At 48.1% G+C, this 24,588-nt stretch overlaps 2 long non-coding RNA genes across 2 annotated transcripts in view; one reads left to right on the top strand and one right to left on the bottom strand.

Moving 5' to 3' along the window:
- The first annotated feature begins 10,607 nt into the window (after positions 1 to 10,607).
- The window catches only part of LOC116821540 (uncharacterized), a 23,351-nt gene continuing 9,370 nt past the window's right edge, over positions 10,608 to 24,588 (top strand). Inside the window, exon 1 of the long non-coding RNA XR_004372937.2 lies at positions 10,608 to 10,876. This is a non-coding gene — a long non-coding RNA (uncharacterized LOC116821540). The remainder of the gene's footprint in view (positions 10,877 to 24,588) is intronic.
- LOC142047743 (uncharacterized) overlaps positions 23,964 to 24,588 on the bottom strand; it is a 119,093-nt gene continuing 118,468 nt past the window's right edge. The window contains exon 3 of the long non-coding RNA XR_012657019.1: positions 23,964 to 24,390. This is a non-coding gene — a long non-coding RNA (uncharacterized LOC142047743). The remainder of the gene's footprint in view (positions 24,391 to 24,588) is intronic.

Here is a 24,588-nt window from a genome sequence, read left to right as displayed (position 1 = left end):
GCCTCAAGGTGACTCGTAGCCCCGCGTCACCTGACCACCTCCCGCTGCCCTTGTCGGACTCAGGGGGTGCTGGCGTCTGACTGGGGAAGGGAGGCTGGCAGTAGGGGAAAGGTTAACGTTGTCGCTGAATAAATGATGTTCTATTGCACTGGCAGTGGCTGTCTGGGGATGGCTTTGGGACCCCACCCCGCTCCCTCCCAGGTGGGGAAATTGAGGCACAGAATGTGTCAGGGGAGGACCCAGAGTTGTGGCGGCCAGCCCTTTGATCTAACCACTAGACCCCACTCCCATCCCTGATCTGAGGATAGAATCTCAGAGTCCTGACTCCCAGCCCCACCCCCATAACCACTAGACTCGACTCCCCATCCAGAGCCAGGGAGAGAACGCAGGAGTCCTGAAGCAGCAACACGTTTTTCTTTCTTTGAGCTTCCCTAGTGTCCCAGGCAGGTATTGCACCCACGGGACAGGTTCTACCACTGCGCTATCCGGGTCACAAGGGCTCTGGGAGTACAGGGGAGAAATGGAGTTTGGCCCAACTGAGACCCCCAGGTGAGAACTGAGCTGCAGGACCCCATGGAAGCGGTGTGTTTGGGCGGGGATGGCAGCCTGGAGGAGATCAGGGATCAGTTTGGGGGAAGTCAGGGCTGTGGGAGCTTGGAGGGCGAGGGACTTATGGGATCTGGGGAAGGCCAGGGAAGGGTCTCTAAGGGAAGTAGTGCTGCAGTTCCTGTGACCTTGTTCAGCACCAGAGCCAATCGCAAACCTTCAACACAATTTGGAATGTTCTTCTCTGCAACTCGGTTTCCTTGGATATAAAATGGTGTAGGGATCCCCCCTATTGTTTGGTGAGACTAAGATCATTGAGGCAGGGACTGTTTCTCGCAAAGGGTCTGTGCAGCACCTGGCATGGGCCCCGATCTTGGTCGGGGTCTGTGCAGTGCCCAGCATGACAGGGGCCCTGATCTCACTGCGGGTATTCTAGGAGCTACCCCAGCACAAATAATCTCCATTCTTACCCCTCCATCCATCCCATCACCTGGCCATTTAGCATCCTTACACCCCACCCTGTGTTCCGGCATCTTCATCTCATCTAAGCAGGGTCCAACCGGAGGGTGTGGGGTGAGTGTGATACTCTGTACCTCTGGGGAACACCCTACACACCCACGTTCATATTTATAAAATGATTGTCTTGGTCTCTGGAATGACCCTTTCCCCTCCAACCAGCCTTCCCAGGTTTGCTCTGCTGGCCTGGGCCTTTCTTCCTCTGCTCAGCTGGATCTCTTCTAAGGTACCCAAAGCAGGAAGTTATCTCTGAGCAAACCCAGAGGCAGAACTTCAGAGAGTGGTAAAGTCAAGGTGCATTTATGCAAATCCTGCAGAGCAATCAGTTTACACCGAGGGTTTCTCTGTCCCCCTGCCCCAGCTCACCTCTGCCTCCACTCTACCTCCGCCTCCTCCCTGGGCGCGCCGCCTGCTTCTCCCCCATCCCAGTTCACCTCCGCCTCCTCCCTGGGCGCGCCGCCTGCTTCTCCCCCCGTTCTCCCAGTGTTTGAGCTGCAAAACAGTGGTTTTGCGCAGCAAGTCTGGAAGGGATGGAGGAGGAGGAGGAATGTGGTGCATTGGGGAAGAGGCAGGGCCAGGGCACGGATTTGGGGAAGGGATTGGAATAGGGGCAGGGAAAGGGTGGAGTCGGGGTGGGGGGGCCACAAGCACCCACAGGCACTGAGGAAAGTTGGCATCTATGTCTTGGAGTCATTGTGGTCTAGTTCTCTGAAAACATCCACTCAATGTGCAGTAGCTGTCAAACAGAATGTTGGGAATCATTAAGAAAGGGATAGATAATAAGACAGAAAATATCATATTGCCTCTATATAAATCCATGGTACAACCACACCTTGAATACTGCATGCAAAAGTGGTTGCCTCTTCTCAAAAAAGATCTATTGGAATTGGAAAAGGTTGAGAAAAGTGCAACAAAAATGATTAGGCGTATGGAACGGCTTCTGTTCTGTATGAGAGATTAATAAGACTGGGACTTTTCAGCTTGGAAAAGAGATGACTAAGGGGGGATAGGATAGAGGTCTGAAAAATCATGACTGGTGTGGAGAAAGTAAATAAGGACATGTTATTTACTCCTAACAGAAGAGCTAGGGACCATCAAATAAAATGAATAGGCAGCAGGTGTAAAACAAATAAAAGGAAGTATTTCTTCAGACAGCGCACAGTCGACCTGGGGAATTCTTTGCCAGAGGATGTTGAGAAGGCCAAGACCATAAAAGGGTTGAAAAAAGAACTAGATAAGTTTATAGAGGGTAGATCCATCAATGGCTATTAGTCAGGATGGGCAGGAATAGTGCTCCTAGCCTTTGTTTGCCAGAAGCTGGGAATGAGTGACAGGGAATGAATGATTTGATGATTACCTGTTCTGTTCATAGATTCTAGGACCGGAAGGGGCCTCAAGAGGTCATCGAGTCCAGTCCCTGCCCTCATGGCAGGACCAAATACTGTCTAGACCATGCAAGAATAGAATTTATCTAACCTACTCTTGAAAATCTCCAGAGATGGAGATTCCACAAACCTCCCTAGGCAATTTATTCCAGTGTTTAACTACCCTGACACTTAGGAACTTTTTCTAATGTCCAACCTAAATCTCCCTTGCTGCAGTTTAAGCCCATTGCTTCTTGTTCTAGCATTAGAGGCTAAGGTGAACAAGTTTTCTCTCTCCTCCTTATGACATCCTTTTAGATACCTGAAAACTGCTATCATGTCCCCTCTCAGTCTTCTCTTTTCCAGACTAAACAAACCCAGTTCTTTCAGATTTCATTCCCTCTGGGGCACCTGGCACTGGCCACCGTCAGAAGACAGGATACTGGGCTAGACGGACCTTTGTTCTGAGCCAGAATGGCTGTTCTTGCGTTCTTACAATATCTCACACTTTTTGTTAATAAGCTGCAATCCTATCCACAAAGAATACTGAGAAAAAGAAAGCTACTTTCGTATGCTGACAGTAGCTGAATTCACCGAGATACCAATGAGGCAAATTTAACACCACAGGAATATGCATAAACCTAACTTGATTAATCAATTTCCTTAGTATGGGCATTGTGGTGAGACCACTAGCGGGTGCTGGGTCCATCATTGGACAAGTTACATCATCGGGTACTGGATTGTCATAGTCATAGTCAATGATTGGATCATGAACCTTAAATTCAAAGGTCACATTTATATGTACATTGTTTCCTAATTTAGTTAGAAAGGTACATATAATGCACACTCCAGATCATCCTTCATCCCTATATTCAAGTTCATAATAAGATCAAACTCCCCCAAGTCATCAAGTTATCACAAATGGCTTTGTTTTTCCAAGTCCCATAAGGTATTCTGTTCATAAGAGATGTTGAATGTGTTGGTGAGGAGATATAGCTCTTACATCTCCCCCCTTTGAGTCATCATCTAGCGACCAAACCTTTTTCCAGCCACTGGATGGCAGTGAAACGACTCCATCGAATTTATAGTCAAAAGTGACATCTTCCCCTCTAATTCCCTCAACCTGACTATTAGGACTGTGCATAAGTTCTGGACTGAGTATAATTGGTGCATTCTGCTTCAGATGGTCAAACAATTGAGTGTGTACGTGTCATCAGGTTTCATGAGTCTGTGTGTTTTGTAACAGTTTAGTCCAGAATTTTTGTTTTTTGGCTCAGTCTTACCCTTAGAGCAACAGTAAGGGTGTAGTAACTCAGAAATACCAGTGTCCATTTCATGGCTGCGATCTGCTGGAATCTAGCTGTCGCGATTCCACTGGGGATTGTTCATCTAGGTCCTGAGGAGGAAGTTGCTCCTATGACCTGGATGATCGATACAGCTTTAACTGATTAGCGTGGTAGATTCTACCTCTATTATGCTTGCCTCTTGTTATCATAATTTTATACACTGCTGAATTAAATTTATCAATGATTCGGAAGGGTCCAATCCATCGATTACACAGCCCATGCTCTGGTTCTTTGTAAGGTAACAGTATTATTTGGTCTCCAACCTCTCAAGTATTCTCTCTCTGGTTTTTGTCAAAGTTGCCTTGCAACTAGATTTCCCCAATTTAGCAGCTACCTGCAAGTGGACGTGTTTTAAATGTTCTTGCAGATTCTGCAAGTAGGTATCATTTTTATTCCCTCTAATTCAGTGCCACTGGTGTTCCAGATTAAATGTTCTGGTAGTTGTATGGTTCGGCCTGTCATTATCTCAAAAGACGTTTTATCAGTAGACACAGCCGGTGTTGCTCTCAGTGCCATTAGAATCAGAAGCATGAGAGTATCCCAGTTACACCCATTCGCATAACCAGTTTCCTCAACATCACTTTTATAGTCCAATTGGTTCGTTCCACCATCCCAGATGACTGTGGTCTGTATGGGATGTGTAGTTTCTGCTGGACTCCCAATAATTTAAGGCAGTCTGTAAAGAACTGTCTGGTAAAATGTGATCCCTGGTCCAAATCCACCTTTGCAGAGATCTCTTGCTCTAATAGGACCCTGGCTATGGCCTCTGCAGTATTGGCCTTTAGAGAAAATGCCTCTACCCACATTGAAAAGGGATTGACAACCACCACCAAGTATTGATTACCTCTTTGAGACCTTGGCAAAGGACCTATGAAGTCAATCTGCAAAGCCATCCATGGACCTTCATACACCTGATATTTTAACGGCTCATTTCTTTTGGTTGGAGTTGGGTTGGCTTGAGCACATGTCACACAGTTGTTACACTATTGTTGCACATCCATCCGAAGAAGTGGTCACCATCACACAGATGCAGGAGTCTTGACAATTTTATCCACTCCCTGGTGTCCTCCTGTAGCAACGTCATGAACCATGTACATCATTTCCCTCTGTAGGTGAGTTGGAATTCCCTACACAGGAAAAGGACCTCCTGTATACATGAGACCTCCGTCCACCACCTGCAAATGCTGTTCTGTACAGGGGATCTAATGTTTGTGACCATTTTCCTTCTGTCCTGGAAAGCTCTTGGATTACCGTCACTATGTCCTTATCCAATTTCTGCATCTCTTTTAAGTCAGGCCTATCAGTCTGTACAATCTTAGTTGCAGAAATTGAGCACCAGGGATTAATGGTAGTAATGAAATATACCTGGTCCCTTTCTTTCCAGGATTCCCCTAATCGGGCTCCTTCTTGGGTCAATTTATCAGCCTTCTCTTTTTCTGTAGCATAGCGATCTAACTTGCAATGGACCTTTATTTTTTTTCACTTTGATCAGCCACCCTGGAACAGTGATTTGTACTGCTAACCAATGGATGTATTTCACCAGCGACGCATACCTAACAGTTGAACCATCAGAAGACGTGAACCCATTTGTTTCCCAACATGGTAGAAACCCTGTGAAAGAATTGCACACCCATGCTGAGTCTGAAAATAGAGAGACGCTTTAGTTTATGGTGGTGATGGAGACCTGCACACAAGCGCTCCAACACACAAGATACTGCTGCAAATTCAACTTATTGGGCCAAATGTGGCGTGCACGAAGATGCCTTCTCCCAAGGATCTCCTTTCCCCTCAGGAGAAGCTGCATAGATTCCAAACCTACTGTATATGGTTTTCCTTGATGGTAAAAACTAGAACCGTCAAAAAAGAAATGGTGTCTCTGAAAGGCATCTGTTTCCTGGATCAATGATCGGAAAAGCCTCTTTTTCACCTCCTCCCGTAGATCCAATTGATCAGGATCAGGACGCACATGACACCATCTTTGTTGCCAACTGCCTTACTGTACCAACAGGTTTTACGGCAATATCTTTTCCTTTCAGCAGCAATGCCCAGTGAGCTAGGCAAGCGTTTGAGACTTGCCCATCTTTTACCCTGTTGGACAGTAGGAACTGAAGGGAGGTGTGCAATGAGTGTAACATGATTGGGCTGAGGCCAATTAGAAAAGAAAAATGCTGTAAGGTCCAACTGGTGGCCAGTAAATACTTTTCACAATTGTCGTACTTGAGTTCAATTGATGACATTAAACGGGAGGTATAGGCCACAGGTCTGATTTTCCCATGCCGCTCTTGAGAAGCCACAGCTGCTAATGCATTAACACTCACTGGTTCCTCCAGATGATAGGGTATCTCAGGATGTGGGGTGATCAGCATCAGAGCCTTGACAATGCCTGGTTTCAGCTGGGATACAGCTTCCGTGTGTTGCTCAGTCCATTCCTATTGGACACTCTTCTTTAACACTTGGTACAAGGGATCTGCAATGGAAGCAGAATTGGGAATGAAATCCCTGTGGTCCACAGTCAAACCCAAAAAGGATCTTAAAGCTGTTGGGTCCTGTGGTAGAGGCAACATTTGGATTGCATCTCCAACTACCTTCTGTTGCGCTGGGGTTCTACCCCATTTTGTCAGGGTGAGACCTAAGAAGGAGACATGGTTGGCCATTAGCTGTGCCTTGGCCAGATTACATTTCAAGCCTGCTTCCTTTAGGGTCTGCAAGAGCTTGTCAAGCCTTTCCAAATGCTCCTTCTTGGTCTGGGTTGCTAGACAAAGGTCATTTTTGTATTGGAACAAAACAGTTGGGTTAGAAAATTGCAACAGTACCTGCCTCATTTGCACATGGAATAAGGCTGGAGAATTTTTATACCCCTAGGGTAAATGAGTCCAGGATTATTGGACCCCCTGGAACCTAAACACAAAATGGTACTGGGAAACGCAGGCCAATGGTAACATCTACAGGCTGTTACTGATGTCGAGGACAGTAAACCATGTATCCTCTGGATCAAAGGACATGATGAGATCTGGCATCTGGGCCATTATATGGGCACAAGTGGGTGTAACCTGATTTAGGTGCCTGTAATTAATTGTGAGACACCAGGAACCATCTGGTTTCTTCACAGGCTAAATAGGGGAATTGGCGGTGGAAGTACATCTGCATAGTACTCCCTGTGTCAGTGACTTGATAGTCTTTTCTATGTATAGTTTGGCTTGGTCTGGGTAAGGATATTGTCTTTGGGCTGGTACAACTCCTCCTTCCTCAACAAAAGTGACTGCTATACAACCACAATCCTGTTTGCGTTTAGCAAAGGCATCCGCATGCTTGCAAAGTAAAGCCTGTAACTCAGGTTGGTCTGTGTGATTAGCTACAATTCTTTTGAAGTTACACCCTGTGATGGGTTGGATCACAGAAATCTCCTTGGGGCTGCCAACTGATGGGCCAAGACTACTTCTGCCCCTGCTTTCCTGCCCTGGCAGCTTGGGATTTCAGTGCCCTGCCTGGTTTGAGCCAGATCCGCTAGCCTGCTCTGAACCACGTCCCCTAACAGCTGCAGGCTTAATTGAAAGCAACTTAAGAAGTGTTCCTCTCTTCAACACTCAGATGCCCAACTCCCAATGGGGTCCAAACCCCAAATAAATCTGTTTTATCCTGTATAAAGCTTATGCAGGGTAAACCCTATCAATTGTTATGAGAATACTCAAGGAGTTAATAGAGGAGGTATCTGAGCCTCTAGCTATTATCTTTGGAAAGTCATGTGAGATGGGAGAATTCCAGAAGACTGGAAAAGGGCAAATATAGTGCCCATCTATAAAAAGGGAAATAAAAACAACCCAGGAAACTACAGACCAGTTAGTTTAACTTCTGTGCCAGGAAGATAATGGAGCAAGTAATTAAAGAAATCATCTGCAAACACTTGGAAGGTGGTAGGGTGATAGGGAATAGCCAGCATGGATTTGTAAAGAACAAATCATGTCAAACCAATCTGATCGCTCTCTTGATAGGATAACGAGTCTTGTGGATAGGGAGAAGCGGTGGATGTGGTATACCTACACTTTGTAAGGCATTTGTATACGTCTCGCATGATATCCTTATCGATAAACTAGGCAAATACAATTTAGATGGGGCTACATAAGGTGGGTGCATAACTGGCTGGATAACCGTACTCAGAGAGTAGTTATTAATGGCGTCCCAATCCAGCTGGAAAGGTATAACAAGTGGGTTCCGCAGGGGTCTGTTTTGGGACCGGCTCTGTTCAATATTTTCATCAATAATTTAGAAGTTGGCATAGAAAGTACGCTTATTAAGTTTGCGGACGATACCAAACTGGGAGGGATTGCAACTGCTTTGGAGGACAGGTCAAAATTCAAAATGATCTAGACAAATTGGAGAAATGGTCTGAGGTAAACCGGATGAAGTTCAATAAAGACAAATGCAAAGTGCTCCACTTAGGAAGGAACAATCAGTTTCACACATACAGACTGGGAAGAGACTGTCTAGGAAGGAGTATGGCAGAAAGAGATCTAGGGGTCATAGTGGACCACAAGCTAAATATGAGTCAACAGTGTGATACTGTTGCAAAAAAAGCAAACGTGATTCTGGGATGCATTAACAGGTGGTTGTAAACAAGACACGAGAAGTCATTCTTCCGCTCTACTCTGTGCTGGTTAGGCCTCAGCTGGAGTATTGTGTCAGTTCTGGCACCGCATTTCAAGAAAGATGTGGAGAAATTGGAGAGGTCCAGAGAAGAGAACAAGAATGATTAACGGTCTTGAGAACATGACCTATGAAGGAAGGCTGAAAGAATTGGGTTTATTTAGTTTGGAAAAGAGAAGACTGAGAGGGGACATGATAGCAGTTTTCAGGTATCTAAAAGAGTGTCATCAGGAGAGGGAGAAAACTTGTTCACCTTAGCCTCTAATGATAGAAGAAGCAGCAATGGGCTTAAACTGCAGCAAGGGAGATTTAGGTTGGACATTAGGAAAAGTTCCTAAGTGTCAGGGTAGTTAAACACTGGAATAAATTGCCTAGGAGGTTGTGGAATCTCCATCTCTGGAATATTTAAGAGTAGGTTAGATAAATGTCTATCAGGGTGGTCTAGACAGTATTTGGTCCTGCCATGAGGCAGGGGACTGGACTCGATGACCTCTTGAGGTCCTTCCAGTTTTCCCTTTTTTTAGAGGGTCTAGAAATCTATAATTGTTTTCACCCTCTATAACAGTGATAGAGAGAAATGCACAGCTGTTTGCCACCCCCCAAGTATTAACACATACTCTGGGTTAATTAATAAGTAAAAAGTGATTTTATTAAATACAGAAGGTAGGATTTAAGTGGTTCCAAGTAGTAACAGACAGAACAAAGTGAATTACCAAACTAAATAAATAAAACATGCAAGTCTAAGCTTAGTACCGTAATAAAACTGAATACAAATAAAATCTCACCCTCAGAGATCTTTCAATAAGCTTCTCTCACAGACTGGACGCCTTTCTAGTCTGGGCACAAGCCTTGCCCCCGGCACAGCCCTTGTCCCAGCTCAGGTGGTAGCTAGGCGATTTCTCATGACGGCCGCCCCCCTTTGTTCTGTTCCACCCATTTATAGATTTTTGCGCAACGCAGGAATCCTTTGTCTGTCTGGATTCCCACCCCTCCTTCTCAATGGAAAAGCACCAGGTTAAAGCTGGATTCCAGTTCAGGTGACATGATCACATATCACTGTAAGACTTCATTGCCCACTTGCCAGCACACAGATATACATGAAGACTTTCAGGTAAAACACACCCATCTGCAGACAATGGTCCTGGTTATTGGGAGTCATCAAGATTCAAACCATTAATGGCCCACATTTTGCATAATTACAACAGACCCTCAAAGTTATAGTTCATATTTCTAGTTTCAGATACAAGAGTGATGCGTTTACGCAAATAGGATGATCACACTCAGTAGATTATAAGCCTTGTAATGAGACTTTACCAAAGACCTTTCGCATGAAGCATATTCCAGTTACATCATATTCACACTCATTGGAATATGCTTCATGCAAAAGGTCTCTGGTAAAGTCTCATTACAAGGCTTATAATCTACTGAGTGTGATCATCCTATATTCACATTCACACATATTTTTATAAAACCGTATGGCGTGCACTGTCACATACCCCTGCCCGGTTCAGCTTCCTCCACTGGAGACGCCATGCCACGCTCGGGTACGATTGCTAGTGGGTCATCCCTTGCCTGCTCTATAGTAAAACACAACAGCTGATTAACCAAGCCATGAGCACATCCCTGCTTGTATAGGAAATCGGGTCCCAGTAGGTTATTTCTTGGATATTCCAATTTCATCAGTGCGAAAGTATGAACCTTTCTCAGGTGACCTACCTGTACTTCAGTGGGCTTAGACCAGAGGAGGGCAAATTACAGCCCGCGGGCCACATCCAGCCCGCGGGACCATCCTGCCTGGCCCCTGAGCTCCTGGCCCCGGAGGCTAGCCCCGGGCCCCTTCCCTGCTGTCCCCCCTCCCCCGCAGCCTCAGCTTGCTCCTCCACCAGTGCAGTGCTCTGGGCTGTGGGGTTGTGAGCTCCTGGAGCAGCGCAGCTGCAGAGCTTGGGCTGACCTGGTCTCTGTGCTGCGCGGTGGTGGCGGCGGTGTGGCCTGGCTGTAGCACCACCAGCCACCTCCAAGCAGCGCGGTAAGGGGGCAGCGAGTGGGGGGGTTGGATAGAGGGCACGGGGTAGCCACCCGGGCCAGGAGCTTGGGGGCCAGGCAGGACGGTCCCACAGGCCGGATATGGCCCACGGGCTGTAGTTTGCCCACCTCTATCATAGACAGAGCTACTTGTGTCACCTATGACACCACATCTTCTAGTCCTTGAGTGATCAAAGTCTCTAAAGGCATTTCCGCTTCCCTGTAAGGGGCAGTCACCAAGAGAGGAGAGGATTTCTCCTTCCCCCTTTGCTCCGCTTGTCTCATCCTTTGTGTCACCAGTCACCTCCTCTAACGACATTTGACTCCACCAGCAGCTGTACCAGACTGGGAAGTCCCTTTTCTGCACACCGTTAATTGCTCACTTCCTCTTCTGACTCTCCCCTGGCTCCTGAGACTCAATCTCCGGCTCCGCTCCTGAAGGTACCGTGCCAGCCTGAGCTAACGCTCTCGCCCTGTTTCTAGTAAGTGGCCCCTCAGGTTGCTCCACCTCCATCGGTTCCACCATCCTAATGGGGATGGGGACCATTACTTCATCCTCTTCTAACTCGTCTCCTCTCTCTCACACAGTCTGTGCCTCCACGTGGACCTCTGTGCTCGCTCTTTATCTGCAGCAGCTTTCAACAGTGGGCACTCAGTGCTGCTACACGTCTTATCTGTCTCTAACCCAGAGGTGGGCAAACTATGGCCCACGGGCCACATCCGGCCCGTGGGCCCGTCCTGCACGGCGCTCGAGCTCCCTGCCAGGGAGGCTCTCCCCCCGCTCCTCCCCTGCTGTTCCCCCTCCCCTGCAGCCATGCCGCCACACGAGCAGCGCTCTGGGCGGCAGGGCTGCGCGCTCATGCAGGACAGCGTGTCTGGCTCCAGCCGGGTGGTGCAGCTTCAGACATACTGTTCTGAGTGGCATTGTAAGGGGGGCCGAGGGGCTGGATATAGGGCAGGAGGTCCCAGGGGGCAGTCAGGAGACAGGGAGCAAGGGGCGGTTGGATAGGGCAGAGGTTTGGGGGAGGGGTGGGAGAAGAAAAAGTGGGATTGGTTGGGGAGTGGGGTCCCGGGGGCAGTTTGGGGCAGGGGGTCCTGGAAGGGGGCGATCAGAGGACAAGGAGTCCTTGGGTCAGGGGTTCTGAGGGCGGCAGTTTGGGCGGGAAGTGGGAAGGGTCAGATAGGGAGTGGGGGCCAGGCTGTTTAGGGAGGCACAGCCTTCCCTAACCGGCCCTCCATACAGTTTTGCACCCCAATGTTTGCCCACCCCTGCTCTAAGGCGGCACGCGAGCTGATTTTCAGCGGCACTCACACTGCCTGGGGTCCTGGCCACTGGTCCCGGGGGCTCTGCACTTTAATTTTAAATGAAGCTTCTTAAACATTTTAAAAACCTTATTTACTTTACATACAACAATAGTTTAGTTCTATATTTTAGACTTATAGAAAGAAACCTTCTAAAAAGTTTAAAATGTATGACTGGCACGCAAAGCCTTAAATCAGAGTGAATAAATGAAGACTTGGCACAGCACCTCTGAAAGGTTGCCGACCCCTGGCCTAGCCTATATAATAAACAGTATGATGAACACTCTGCTGCTCTTAACTCTGAAACTTACCCACCCCTTCAGAGAGACAAATAGGAAATAACACTCCAGTCAGGTTTTCACACTTATTTCAACAAATTACAGGAAAACGATAGGGAGTGGGAGCAAGTTCCCCTCTCTTCCCTTGACAGCTAATGTGCTCCTAGCTGATTGAGAGGTCTCTTTCCCCTGTCAGGACCTGTCAAACAGCTGAGAGAAACTGAGGCAGATGGCTGGGGTGCAGGCTGGGAGAACTGAGGGGACTAAATAAATGCAGCACGCAGCACTTTAAATAATGCTATTACTCTTTATTACTTTTTATCTTGCATGATTAGACTGCAAAACCTCTGGTTAGGAAAGAATGGGAAAAAAAACTCTAAGTCAAACGACAGTACAAAACAGGAAATACTGGGCCCACTCCCACGAAGCAGTCTCAGAAAATCAGGTTTCCTGTGCTCTAAGACAGTCAGTTAGTTTGCTAAGTCAGACTCTAGCTCTATATTTAACTCTTCACTTTTGCCTCAGGTGAGATTCCCAAGTGTCTAAAGATGCCTGGAATTCCTAAAAATTCCTGTCACATGCTCCTCGAGTCTCCTGGCTGGCTCACAAATTCTGTTACCTGATTTCGGAGATTAATACTATTAATTTGGATAGGATGGGTTATAGGCTCACCAATTAATCTGATCAGAAGACAATAAGGTTCTTGTCCCAGAATCAGGCTACTGTGATGGGACAAGGGCAGATGGCTATAGAAAAGTAGTCCTGTTGAGATCCAGAATATATTAGCCCCAGGCTAAACAAATCCCTGGTACCAGGATAAGTAAATGGCAGTTGCTCCAGGTCAATTAAGGCACCTGGGGCCAATTAAGATCTTTCCAGAAGGCAGGGAAGATAGCTAGGTTGATTGGACACCTGAAGCCAATTAGGGGCTGGCTGAAACTGGTTACAAGCCTCCCAATTAGTCAGTTGGGTGTGTGTGTGTCAGGAGCTGTAGGAGGAAGCTGTGCTGTTGGAGGAATGGAGCAGTACAAACCATTTCAGGTCCAAGGAAGGAGGCTCTGCGGTAATGGTGAAGTAGATAGTGAGGAAGTGGGGGCTGCTGTGGAAAAGTGGCCCAGGGAATTGTACATGTCCTATTTCCAAAAAGTCAGCTACAGAGCTGCTAATTTTAGGGTCCCTCGGCTGGAGCCCAGAGTAGAGGGTGGGCCTGGGCTCCCCTGCTGTTTAATCACTTGCTTCTCCTCACCTCCCTTACTGGCTTATGATGAAAATGGCTCAGCAGGTTGTGACCTTTGTCTCTAGAGAGAGAAGGGCTACGTGGAGGGTCACAGTGAGCCTCTGAGGCTAGCGAAATCCGCCAGGAAGCGCGGGACCCACAGAGACAAGGACAGGACTTTGTCACACTACACAGAGGATGCCAAGGACCCTCAGAGGGTACGACACGATGCTCACGCTGAGACAAATATAATCTTAAAGACTTTTATTATGATAAATGGAATAATAATCAAAGTGTAATCAACTGGGAAAATAATCAGAATTAAAAATGCAGTGCTATTATTTTAAAGATACATATGAAGTTATATACTATGAAGCTTTTCATTAATATACTCATACCCTTCCTTGATAACCTGGTGGTAAGAGACAAAGGACCAGTGTCTGGAATTCCAAGAGAGTTCTGCTCCAGGTTCCCAAGTTCTTGAGTGGGAAGTTCTCGTAAGCCTCTTTCCCAAATCTGGACCTTAGCGTCCAAAATCTGGGTGCTTAGCATGAACCTCCAAGCTTAATTACCAGCTTGGATCTTATCTCGCGGCCCACAAGTCCAAAATTTCCAGGGTTTTGGCCCCACTCGTGTCTCCCCAAACCTTCCCTGGGGGACCCCCAAGACTCAGATGTCCTGAGCCTCCAACAAAGGAAATAACACACTATTCTTCCCTTCCTGCTCTTTACTTCCTCCCAGATTTTCCCGCCCTGGGGATACTAGGAGATTTCCCTGCTTCAATCCTTGAAACAAAAACAGAGAGGAGGATTTACCTTCCCCCCTCCTTCTTCTCCCTCCTCCCAGTCTTTCCCTGAGAGAGACAGTACTCCTGCACAGAGATTCCTATCCCTTGCTTAACTAGGAAAAGAAAATCCAACAGGTGTTAAAAAAAGAAGAAGCTTTATATAAAAAAGAAAGAAAAAACACATGACATGATCACTGCATCAAGATGACATAACACAGGGCTATATGCTTAAAAGAAAATATCCAATTAAACTTCCAGCAACTCCACACATGTAAATACCAAAAACATATAAACCTATTGCTTTTCCTTTTGTACTCACAACTTGGGAACAAGAAGGTAGAAAAGAAGCTTGGAGATAGGAAAAAAAGCTCTTTCCCTCATAGCCGAGAGAAAACAGACAGAACAAAGACAAAACACACCCAGAAGTCCCTCCTCACTTTGAAAAACCGTTCCTGATTGGTCCTCTGGTCAGGTGTTTGGTTCCCTTTGTAACCCTTTACAGGTAAAAGAAACATTAACCCTTAGCTATCTGTTTCTGACAGAAGTGCAGAGCTTAGGAGAAGCTAAAGCAAAGAGCTATGAAACTAAACTTAGTTTTTACTTTACTTAACAGATTAAAACTTTACAATTAAAACTAACGACTCTTATGCCTGTCTACACTACGCGTTTAAACCGAATTTAGCATCATTAACCAATTTAACCCTGCAACCGTCCACACAACAGGCCTTTATATCAATATAAAGGGCTCTTTAAACTTTTCTGTACTCCTCCCCGACGAGAGGAGTACAGCTGAAATCGGTATTGCCAGTCGGATTAGGGTTAGTGGTGCGCAAATCGACGGTATGGCCTCCAGTGTGGTATCGCACAGTGCACCATTGTACCACTCTGGAAAGTAATCTGAACTTGGATGCACTGGCCAGGTAGACAGAAAAAGCCCCGCGAACTTTTGAATTTAATTTCCGTTGTGCCCAGCGTGGAGCTCTGATCAGCACGGGTGACATGCAGTCCCAAATCAAAAAGAGCTCCAGCATGACGTATGGGAAATATGGATCTGATCGCTGTATGGGACGACAAATCTGTTATATCAGAGCTCCGTTACAGAAGACGAAATGACAAAGCATTTTTGAAAAAATCTCCAGGCTATTGATAGACAGAGGCCAAGCACACTGTGTGGACAAGCGTAACAGAAAGCCAAAGAATTAAATGGACGCTCATGGAGGGAGGGAGACGGGTACTGAGGACTCCAAGCTATTCACATGTCCCGCAGTCTCCGAAAAGCATTGCATTCTTGGCCGAGTCTCCCAATACCTGAAGGTCAAAAAACATTTCCCTGGGTTTCAGGGTATATGTCTCAATTTAAACACCCTTCCCCCGCCCAAAAAGAAAAAGGGGAAAAAATGTTTCTTGCCTTTTTTCAATGTCATCCTACATCTACTGCATGCTGCTGGTAGACGGGTGCTGCAGCGCTGAACACCAGCATCCCCTTCCCGGTGGCAGATGGTACAATATGACTGCTATCCATTCATCAGCAGCAGCCTGTGAGTGCTCCTGGCTGGCCTTGGTAAAAATGGGAATGACTCCCGGTCATTCCCGGCAAGATGGTACAGAAAGGCTGGTAACACCGTCCTCATCATAGCAACTGGAGCTGAGTCCATCAGCCCCCGCCCCACACACACACACACACACCTTTCATGTGTAAAGAAAAGATTCTGTACTGCCTGGACTATCATAGCACGGAATGCTTGGGCTCCTCTCCTCTTCCACCGTTTTAATGTCTGCCTGGACTATCATATAGCAGCTGGAGCTGCCTCCCCTCATTTTATCTCACTAAAAAGTCAGTGTTTCTTATTTCTGCATCTTATTACTTCATCACACACATGGGGACACCTGCTATGGTACCAGGAAGGTTGCGGAAGAGGGAAGCGACAGGTGGGTTGTTGCAGTGGGCACCCCTAGAATGGCATGCAGCTCATAATTTTCTGCGGATCTCTGGGCTTCTGACACAGAGCGGCTGTGCTTTTCTGTCTCTCATACACTTGCCCCATATTCTATGCAGACTGATTCTATTTTTAGACAAAATCATAAAAGAAAGGAATGACCCAGGGAGTCATTCCCATTTTTCTCCATGCGTCCCGGCCGACCTTCAGCGAACCAGCCAGGAGCACCCATGACAGCACAGCACAGTACAAACAACTGATAATTGTCATCTCATTGCCAATTTTATGACGGCATGCAGACGTGCAATAGGGATGGTACCGCTTGCTACCTTGCAAAGGCAAATTGAATGCTGCTCTGTAGTGCTGCATACCACTTCTGTCAGCAGCATCCAGTGCACATAGGTGACAGTGACAAAAGGCAAAACGGCTTCCATGTTGCCATGCTATGGCATCTCGCCAGGGCAATCCAGGGAAAAAGGCACGAAATGATTGTCTGCCATTGCTTTCATGGAGGAGGATTGAGTGACGACAATTCCCAGAATCACCCGCAACTCTGTTTTTGCATTTTGGATCTACCCAGAATCCAATGGCGGGAGGAACTGCAGTAACTATGGGATAGCTACCCACAGTGCAATGCTCCGAACTCGACGCTAGCCTCGGTTACATGGACGCACACACACCGATTAATGTGGCTTAGTGTGCCGGCGTGCACTCGACTTTATACAATCTGTTTTTACAAAACCGTTTTATGTAAATCGGTAATCCCGTAGTGAGACATACCCTTAGACTAATGAACTAAGAATAAAGCTTAGACATTTTAGAAACTAGCTCAAAAACAAAATTCAAGCTCTGAAAAAAATCCTTTGGCAAGTTGGGGTTCCCAAACTCCTTCCTAAATAGGGCTGGATGCTTTGGCCCGCCGTGTCCAAACTTATCTTCCTCACCCACAGAATGAAAGGTGCACTTACCCATAGGCCTATCGTTTGCATGTATTGGCTGACATATGACAACATATTAATAACATAGATCATCCTCGACATCATTATTTTTGTCCTCGTGGTTATTTTCAGTTTTTTTCTTGAGTTGGTACCTGTTAAGTTTGAGGCTATGAACTTGGAAGCGCTCTCTGCGCAAGTCTGCTTCACTCCTTTATCATATCCGAGGGTTCCAGACATAGGCTACGTCTTACACTACAGGATAAATTCGAATTAGCTAAAACGATTTTTGATAAAAAACGTATATTATAAAGTTGATTGTGCGCGTCCACACTAGGCAATTAATTCAGTGTGTTGCGTCCATGGTCCCGAGGCTGCGTCGTATTTCTGGAGCGGTGCACTTGGATAGCTCTGTAATAATGAGGCCCAATAACGCAATTTGCCATCCACACTAACCCAATCCATATTAGTAATATCGATTTTAGCGTTACTTTTCTCTCCGTTTTTGTAGAGTAACCAGAAATCGATTTAAAGAGCCCTTTAAATCGATATAAAGAGCAGTGTAGTGTGGACGGGTGCAGCGTTAAATCGATTTAACACTGTTAAAATTGGTTTAACAGCGTAGTGTAGACCAGGCCATATATGGTGTGATGGGTTGGGCCACAGAAACCCCTTTAGGAACTGTCACCTGTAGATGCTGGGACTACTGCTCAGCCCCATTCCCTGCCGGCTGGGGACTTCAGTACCCTGCCTTGTTGAGCCAGACATACTAGCCAGCTACAAACACAGACCTAGGTCTGAACCACCTCCCCCAAAAGCTGCAGCCTTAACTGAAAACAGCTTAAGAAGTGCTCCTGCGTCCAGCACCCAGGTCCCAGTGGGATCCAAACCCCAAATAAATCCGTTTTACTCTGTATGAAGCTTATACAGGATTAACTCATAAATTGTTTGCTCTCTATAACACTCGCAGAGATCGATGCACAGCTGTTTGTTCCCCCAGGTATTAATACATGCTCTGGGTTAATTAATAAGCAAAAACAGATTTTATTAAATACAAAAAGTAGGATTTAAGCGGTTCCAAGTCGTAACAGACAGAACAAAGTAATTACCAAACAAAATAAAACAAAAACACACAAGTCAAAGCCTAATAAAGTAAGAAACTAAATGCAGGTAAATCTCACCCTCAGAGATGTTCCAATAAGCTGCTTTGACAGATTAGACTCCTTCCTAGTCTGGGTCCGGCAATCACTCACACCCCTGTAGTTACGGTCCTTTGTTCCAGTTTCTTTCAGGCATTTCTTTGGGGTGAAGATGGCTTGGCTATCTCTTGAGCCAGCTGAAGACTAAATGGAGGGGTTTCCAGGGCTTTTTATATTCTCTCTCTTGTGCAACATCACAGCCACAGGATGGAGTCTCTAGTCACCTGGGCAAGTCACATGTTTATGGACGATTCAGCTTTTTGCAGGCCGACGCCATTGTTTACATGTGAGTTTGAACGTTCCCAGGAAAGCTCAGATGTGGATTGGCGTCTCTTAAAGTCCATTGATAGTTAAGTCCTCCCAGTTACTGGAATAACCTCTTCACACTATGTTGACCAAATCTGTCTTATGTGCTTCCTACAGCAAACACTTTAAATACAAGCATAGAGCCAATGCTCATATCTTCAGATATAAAAATGATACATGCATACAGATAGGAAGAACATAGTCAGTAGATCATAACCTTTGCAAAGATATGTAACACATCATACCTAGCATAAAACCTATTCCAGTTATGTCATATTTACACTCAGTCATATTTCTATAAAGCATTATGGAGGGGCAACGTCACATATGGACCTTATGCTTCAGCTCAACAAGGTCCCAGACATCTGTATGCTGACTTTGCCTTAGCTCAAAATACAGGATGTGGCATGTGTGGCCCTTGCATTACACCCAAACTACTTTAATATAAACCTGTAAACCTACCATAACATGTCATGGAGTCATCGGGGAGAGGCTCTGGAACGGCTCTGTCTGAAGCCAGCCAGGATATCACTGTCTCCAGGACAAGAAGCTTACAAAGTTATGTGGCTTTGACCTTCCTGAGTCTGACCTCAGAGCATTCAGCATCCCCTTCCACACCGTGTGCCTCCTGCAGCAAGTCTGCCCGGGCAGGGGTCCCAGGGAAGCCAGAGGGCCCTGCACCCCAACTCCGTAGTCAGATGTGACTCTCAACCAGCGTTGTAAAACAGAAGGTTTATTAGTTGACAAGAGCACAGCGTAGAACAGAGATTATTATCACAGAAATCAAGGACTTTCAATCAAGTTCACCTTGGGGGCACTCCAACCTTGCACCCAGGACTCCCCCCTCTCCAAGTTCCAAAATGCAGGCTGTCTGGGACCCCGATGCCTGGCCTGCCAGGTGCTCCTCCTCTGGCCTTTGTCCTGCTTTTGGGCAAAACGTGTCACCTGTTTGCATCCCCTCCTGGGGCTCAGGTTACATAGGGCATCGGCCATCCTCTCTGTGCAGACAGCTGGACAGCCTCACCTGCCCCAAGGGCCTCAGTAAAAGTCCGGCAGTACCCAGCCGTCCCAGTAAAAGCCTGGACCTGTTTCTTAGTATGGGGAGCCGAGGTAACCAATCTCTGATTGCCTCCACCTTAGCCTGCCCTGGCTTTAGGCAGCCGCTCCCCACCTTGTGGCCCAGGTATGAGATCTCTGCCATCCCCACGTTGCACTTCCCAGTTTAATAGTCTGTCCTGCATCCCGGAACCTGTTCAGCACTTGTTTAACCTGGGACACATGCTCCTCCCAGATCTGGCTAAAGACACAGATATAATCCAAAGTCCCCCATTCCCCTGAGTAATTGGGCCACCAGGCGCTGGAAGGTTGCAGGTCCCCCCTTGAGGCCGAAAGGAACTCATATAGCCCCAGAGGGGTGATAAAAGCAGATTTCAGCCTGGCATCTGGATCCAATGGCACTTGTCAGTAGCCCTTGGTGAGATCCATACTAGTGAGGTAACGAGCCTCCCCCACCCCCACCCCCGCTTGTCTAGGAGCACATCAGGCCTAGGCATGGGGTAGGCATTGGACACAGTGATGGCATTTTAGCTTCCAGAAGTCCACACAGAACTGGACAGACCCGTCTTTTGGGGGGACCAGCACCACGGGAGACGCCCAAGGGCTGGAGGATGTCTGGATCACCCCTGGAGACAACATGTCCTTGACCTCTTTCTCCAGATCTTGGGCAGTTTTCGCCATGATTATGAAAAGGAAGCATCTCACAGGAGAGTGAGCTCCTGTCTCCACTCCTCCACAGCCAGGTTAGTGAGCCCAGGCAGGTTGGAAAACAGCTGCAGATAGGAATGCAGCACCTCTCTGATCTCTGCCTGCTCAGTAGAGATTAGTTGGTCAGAGGGAGGAACTGATTCCAGCGATGGCCCAGCTCCTATCTCAGGGAAGAGATCCACCAAGGGATCGTCTCCCTGCTCCACCCACTGCCCACACACGGCCAGTACCAAATTCTCTCTTTCAAAATACAGCTTCATCATGTTGACATGCTTCACCCTGTGGCTGTGAGTCTGGTTAGACACTTCCACCATAGCTCACTTCTTTCAGCTGCTTCATGACCTTAATAGGCCCAGCCCAGGCAGCTTATAGTTCGTTCTTTCTCACGAGACTGAGAACCATCACCTGGTCGCCAGTGGTACAGGTGCGGGCATGCGCTGAGCAGTCATACCAGATCTTCTGCTTCCTTTGGGCCCTGGCTAGATTCTCCCTTACCAAGCCTATGAACTCAGTGAGTTTTTCCCAGAAAGTCAATACATACCCCACCACTGACTCCCCATCGGGAAAGGCCTTCCCCTCCCATTCATCCCCCATTAAGTCCAGGGGGCCTCACTCACCTCCCATACAGCAACTCAAAAAGAGAGAACCCTGTAGCTTCCAGGGGCACTTCCCTGAACATAGGGTAAATACTTGTCCCAGTCCTGTGGGTGCTAGTTCATAAAGGTCTTCAGCATCATCTCTGGAGTCCCACTGAATCTCTCCACAAGACCGTTGGACAGAAGATGATTCGCTGAGGCCCAGGTGTGCCGGACCCCACACTTTTCCCACAAGCACCAGAGCAGGGCTGACATGAAGTTGGACCCCTGATCTGTAAGGACCTCTTCTGAATATGGTCAGCAGCAAGTCTGCCACAATGTCTGCCTCAACAGAGGAAAAGGCCACTGCCTCTAGTACCAGATGGCAAAATCTACCACCACTGGTATGTATTTCTTCCCTGACCGGGTTGCCTTGCGGAAGGGTTCCATTATGTCCACAGCCACTTTCTGAAAAGGCTCCTCTATGATGGGCAGAGGCCTTAAGGCAGCTTTTCCCTTATCCTGGGCCTTGCCCACGCTCTGGCAGGGCTCACAGGACCTGCAGTACTGCTAGATGTCATCAAAGACTCCGGGCCGGTAAAAGTTTTGTAGCAACCTCGCCTGGTGCGCTGGATCCCTTGGTGTCCCTAGAAAGGAATATCATGGGCCAGGTACAATAGCCTGCGGCAGTACTTCTGGAGGACCACCAGCTGCCTCCAGATCCCTCACAACTCCAGTGCTTCTTGGGGAACCCATTCACAGTACAGGAATCCCTTCTCCCATAGGAATCCCTTCTCCCACAGGGATCTCTCTCAGGGGCTGTGCTGTGGCCAGCAAGGTCCATCGGCTTCTCCATGGAGGGATCCTTCCGTACCTTGGCTTGGAATTCACTGGCTGGGGAAGGGATGGCAACCTGCTCCCTCTCGCTGCCTGGGTCTGGGCTCACAGCGCCACTAAGACCTGTCCCTGGTGGCTCCCTTCCCACTGGGGTAGGTCCCCACATCCTTGCTGGCTACAGGTCATGACTTGGGCACTCCGGGGCCCACTTGGCCAATCCTCAGTTGGCAGCTGATGGGGCAGCCCATGTCTTTGGGGCCCTCCTTGGCCCCTCATTTCAGACACACCCTTGCTACAGGTACCTTAATTGGAGGCCTGCACATGCCCATCAGGGTCAGGTAGGTGTTGGGCACCCCCAGTCTGGGGCCATCATCTCAGGCCGGGCCATCTGTGGCCCCTCTGCCCACAGGAATTACAGCTCATGTCCCATTGGTCCCCTGGGACTGCACCCCTTGGAAGGGGTTTATCCAAGTCTCCCTTTTGGGGGCTCCCTGGGTGACTCCCTTCCACACCGACGTGGGCCTGTCCCCTTGGGATTCCTTCCAGAGCCCTACCTGTTGTCTGCAAACTCATCAGCCAGCTGCCCTGTGCTGCACTGCGCAGTCTTTTGGCTTCTTGTCCATTAGCCACATTCTCATGTCAGGCAGGCAGCTCTCATTCATCTTCTCCAGCCCCACCAGTTCGATCATGTCCTCCTTGGTCTGGGCCTCAGCCCCATTCTCCCACTTGTGGGTGTATCCCCTCATCCAGATGGCCAGCTCCAGATAGGTCACCCCCCGGGATGTTCTGCAAACTGCAGAACCTTTTCCTGTAGAGCTCGGGGGTCAGCCCACACTTGTGTAGCAGGGCTTAGATGAACAGCTCATAGTCCCCTGCTTCCACCCCATCTATCTGCCTGAACAACCCAATGGCTTTGGGACCCAGTAAGGGTCAGGTCAATCCAGTGCAAACTGCAAGCCTTCTGAACGGCAGTAAGGAAGGTGTCCATATCCTCCCCATCAGTAAACTAGGGCAACAATTTTATATCGAAGTTCTCTGCAGGCTTGGCCCCTCCTGGGCCCATCCCCACTCACCATGGTAGGGGTCTCTCTGCTTCTCAGCTCCACCAATGCCACCTCTGCTTTTCCTCATGTTTTCTCTGTCTCTCATGAGCCTCCCATTCTTTCACATGGTCCTCCCGTTCCTTCTCACAGGTCTCTAGCTCTTTCAGTTTCAGCTCCATTTCCAGTTCCAGCCATCTCAGCTCCACCAATGGGGAACTCAGCCATGAAGATCCCCTGCCGGTTGGGTAGGTCACAGTGGGTCCAGAGATGACCTGACTGCTTTCAGCTCCTCCTGCAGCCTCAGTTGGGTCAGGGCCCAGGGTGGCCCCTGGAGCTGCCTGGCTGCTCCCAGCCTCTCTCACGGCCTTAGAGTGATCATTCTCTTCCAACTGAGCAATCAGCTGCACTTTGGTGAACTTTCCAATGCACAGCCCTCTCTCTCTGCACAGCTGTACAACGTCCTTCTTAAGGAGATGGTTATGGGCCATCCCCATGGTCCCTAGGAAGAACGCTGTCAGTGACAGTCCTTCTCCGGGGTCACAATCTCTCTCCTCCTCCTCCTGGAGCCGCACCTCTCTGAGCCTTCAGCCTGCCTGGCTCTCACTAGTCCCCCTTCGTTTTCCTGCTCCCCAGTCACTTGCTGCAGGATGTTCTGTCTACGGGGAGCAGTTGACCCCACCAGTTGTCACGGAGTTGTTGTGGCAGTTCTCTGGAGCTGCTCTGTATGAAGCCAGTCAGGACTCTGGCGTAGCGTGACTCCTCTCTCTGACACTGTCACCAGGGCAAGAAGCTTACACAGCTTTGACCTTCCTGGTTCTGACCTCAGAGCATTCAGCATCCCCTTCCACACCATGTGCTTCCGCAGCAAGTCTGCCCGAGTGGGGCTCCTGGCCTGCACCCCAACTCTGCAGTCAGCAGTGATTCCCAGCCAGCATCATAGAGCAGAAGTATTTATTAGTCAACAGGAACGCAGCCGAGAACAGAGCTTCTTAGCACAGAAATCAGTGACTTTCAAGCAAGTTCATCCAGGCCCAAGACCCATCTCCGAGCCCCAAAACTCAGACCTCATTGCCTGGCCTCCAACATTCCCACTACTCCTCCTCCAGTCTTTGTCCTGCCGCCTCATGCATCTCGCCCCTGGGGCTCAGGTTAGGAAGGGCATTGGCCATCCTCTACATGGAGACAACTGGGCAGCCTCACCTGCCCCGAGGGCCCCAGTAAATGTCACCCCCTCAATTCCCATCATCATGTAGGCATTGGTGCAGCACACAGGGAAACTGAGGTACACACAGTGTTAGTACAGAACAGTAAGACTCACATGCAACATAACAAGGTGAATAAAACCCCACTTCATCACATAATATTATAAAAAAACAAATAATCAAAACCATAAAGAAATAAGAAATCCGTAAGAAAAAAATATAGGCAAGCAAGCAGGTTAGCCTTATAGGCTACAGTGACTAAGCTCTTGTGGCCACCAGCAGAGAGAAGGAGAAACCCTGGGGCACCAAGGCCCGAGCCCTCTGCAGTGGCAAGGGACTGAGTCAGTGGCAGATGACCCCAGTAGATGACACCTGCCCCACACTGAAGAGAAAGATGACCCTCTACCTCAGATCGCTGCCAATCTGACATGAGGGGGATGGGGGTGATTCATTCTCCATGTCCATTCTGATGATCAGTTGGATCATGAGCATGTCTGCCTGACCCATCACCCAAGCACCTCAGAGCATCGTCCCACCCCATCCTGTCTCCAGCTGGGGATGATCCCTGATGCTTCTGAGGAAGGTGAAAAAACATTCCAGAATACAGGGAGCCAATGGGGCATCGGGGTAACTCTTCCTGCCTGACCCCCACAGGGACGCCCTGAAACATGAGACTGGATTATAATAATTATCTTCATACAGGGCTGCAAGTGTTATGAGCATGCTGAGCTGCTTTGGTTTAGTTCCTTATCTTCCATCCCCCCAGTTCATC

The sequence above is a fragment of the Chelonoidis abingdonii genome, chromosome 14 (assembly GCF_003597395.2).
Source record: "Chelonoidis abingdonii isolate Lonesome George chromosome 14, CheloAbing_2.0, whole genome shotgun sequence".
In the NCBI taxonomy this organism is placed as follows: Eukaryota; Metazoa; Chordata; order Testudines; family Testudinidae; genus Chelonoidis; species Chelonoidis abingdonii.
Note: the sequence above shows the minus strand (reverse complement) of the source record. Positions and strands in the feature narration are given on the sequence as shown.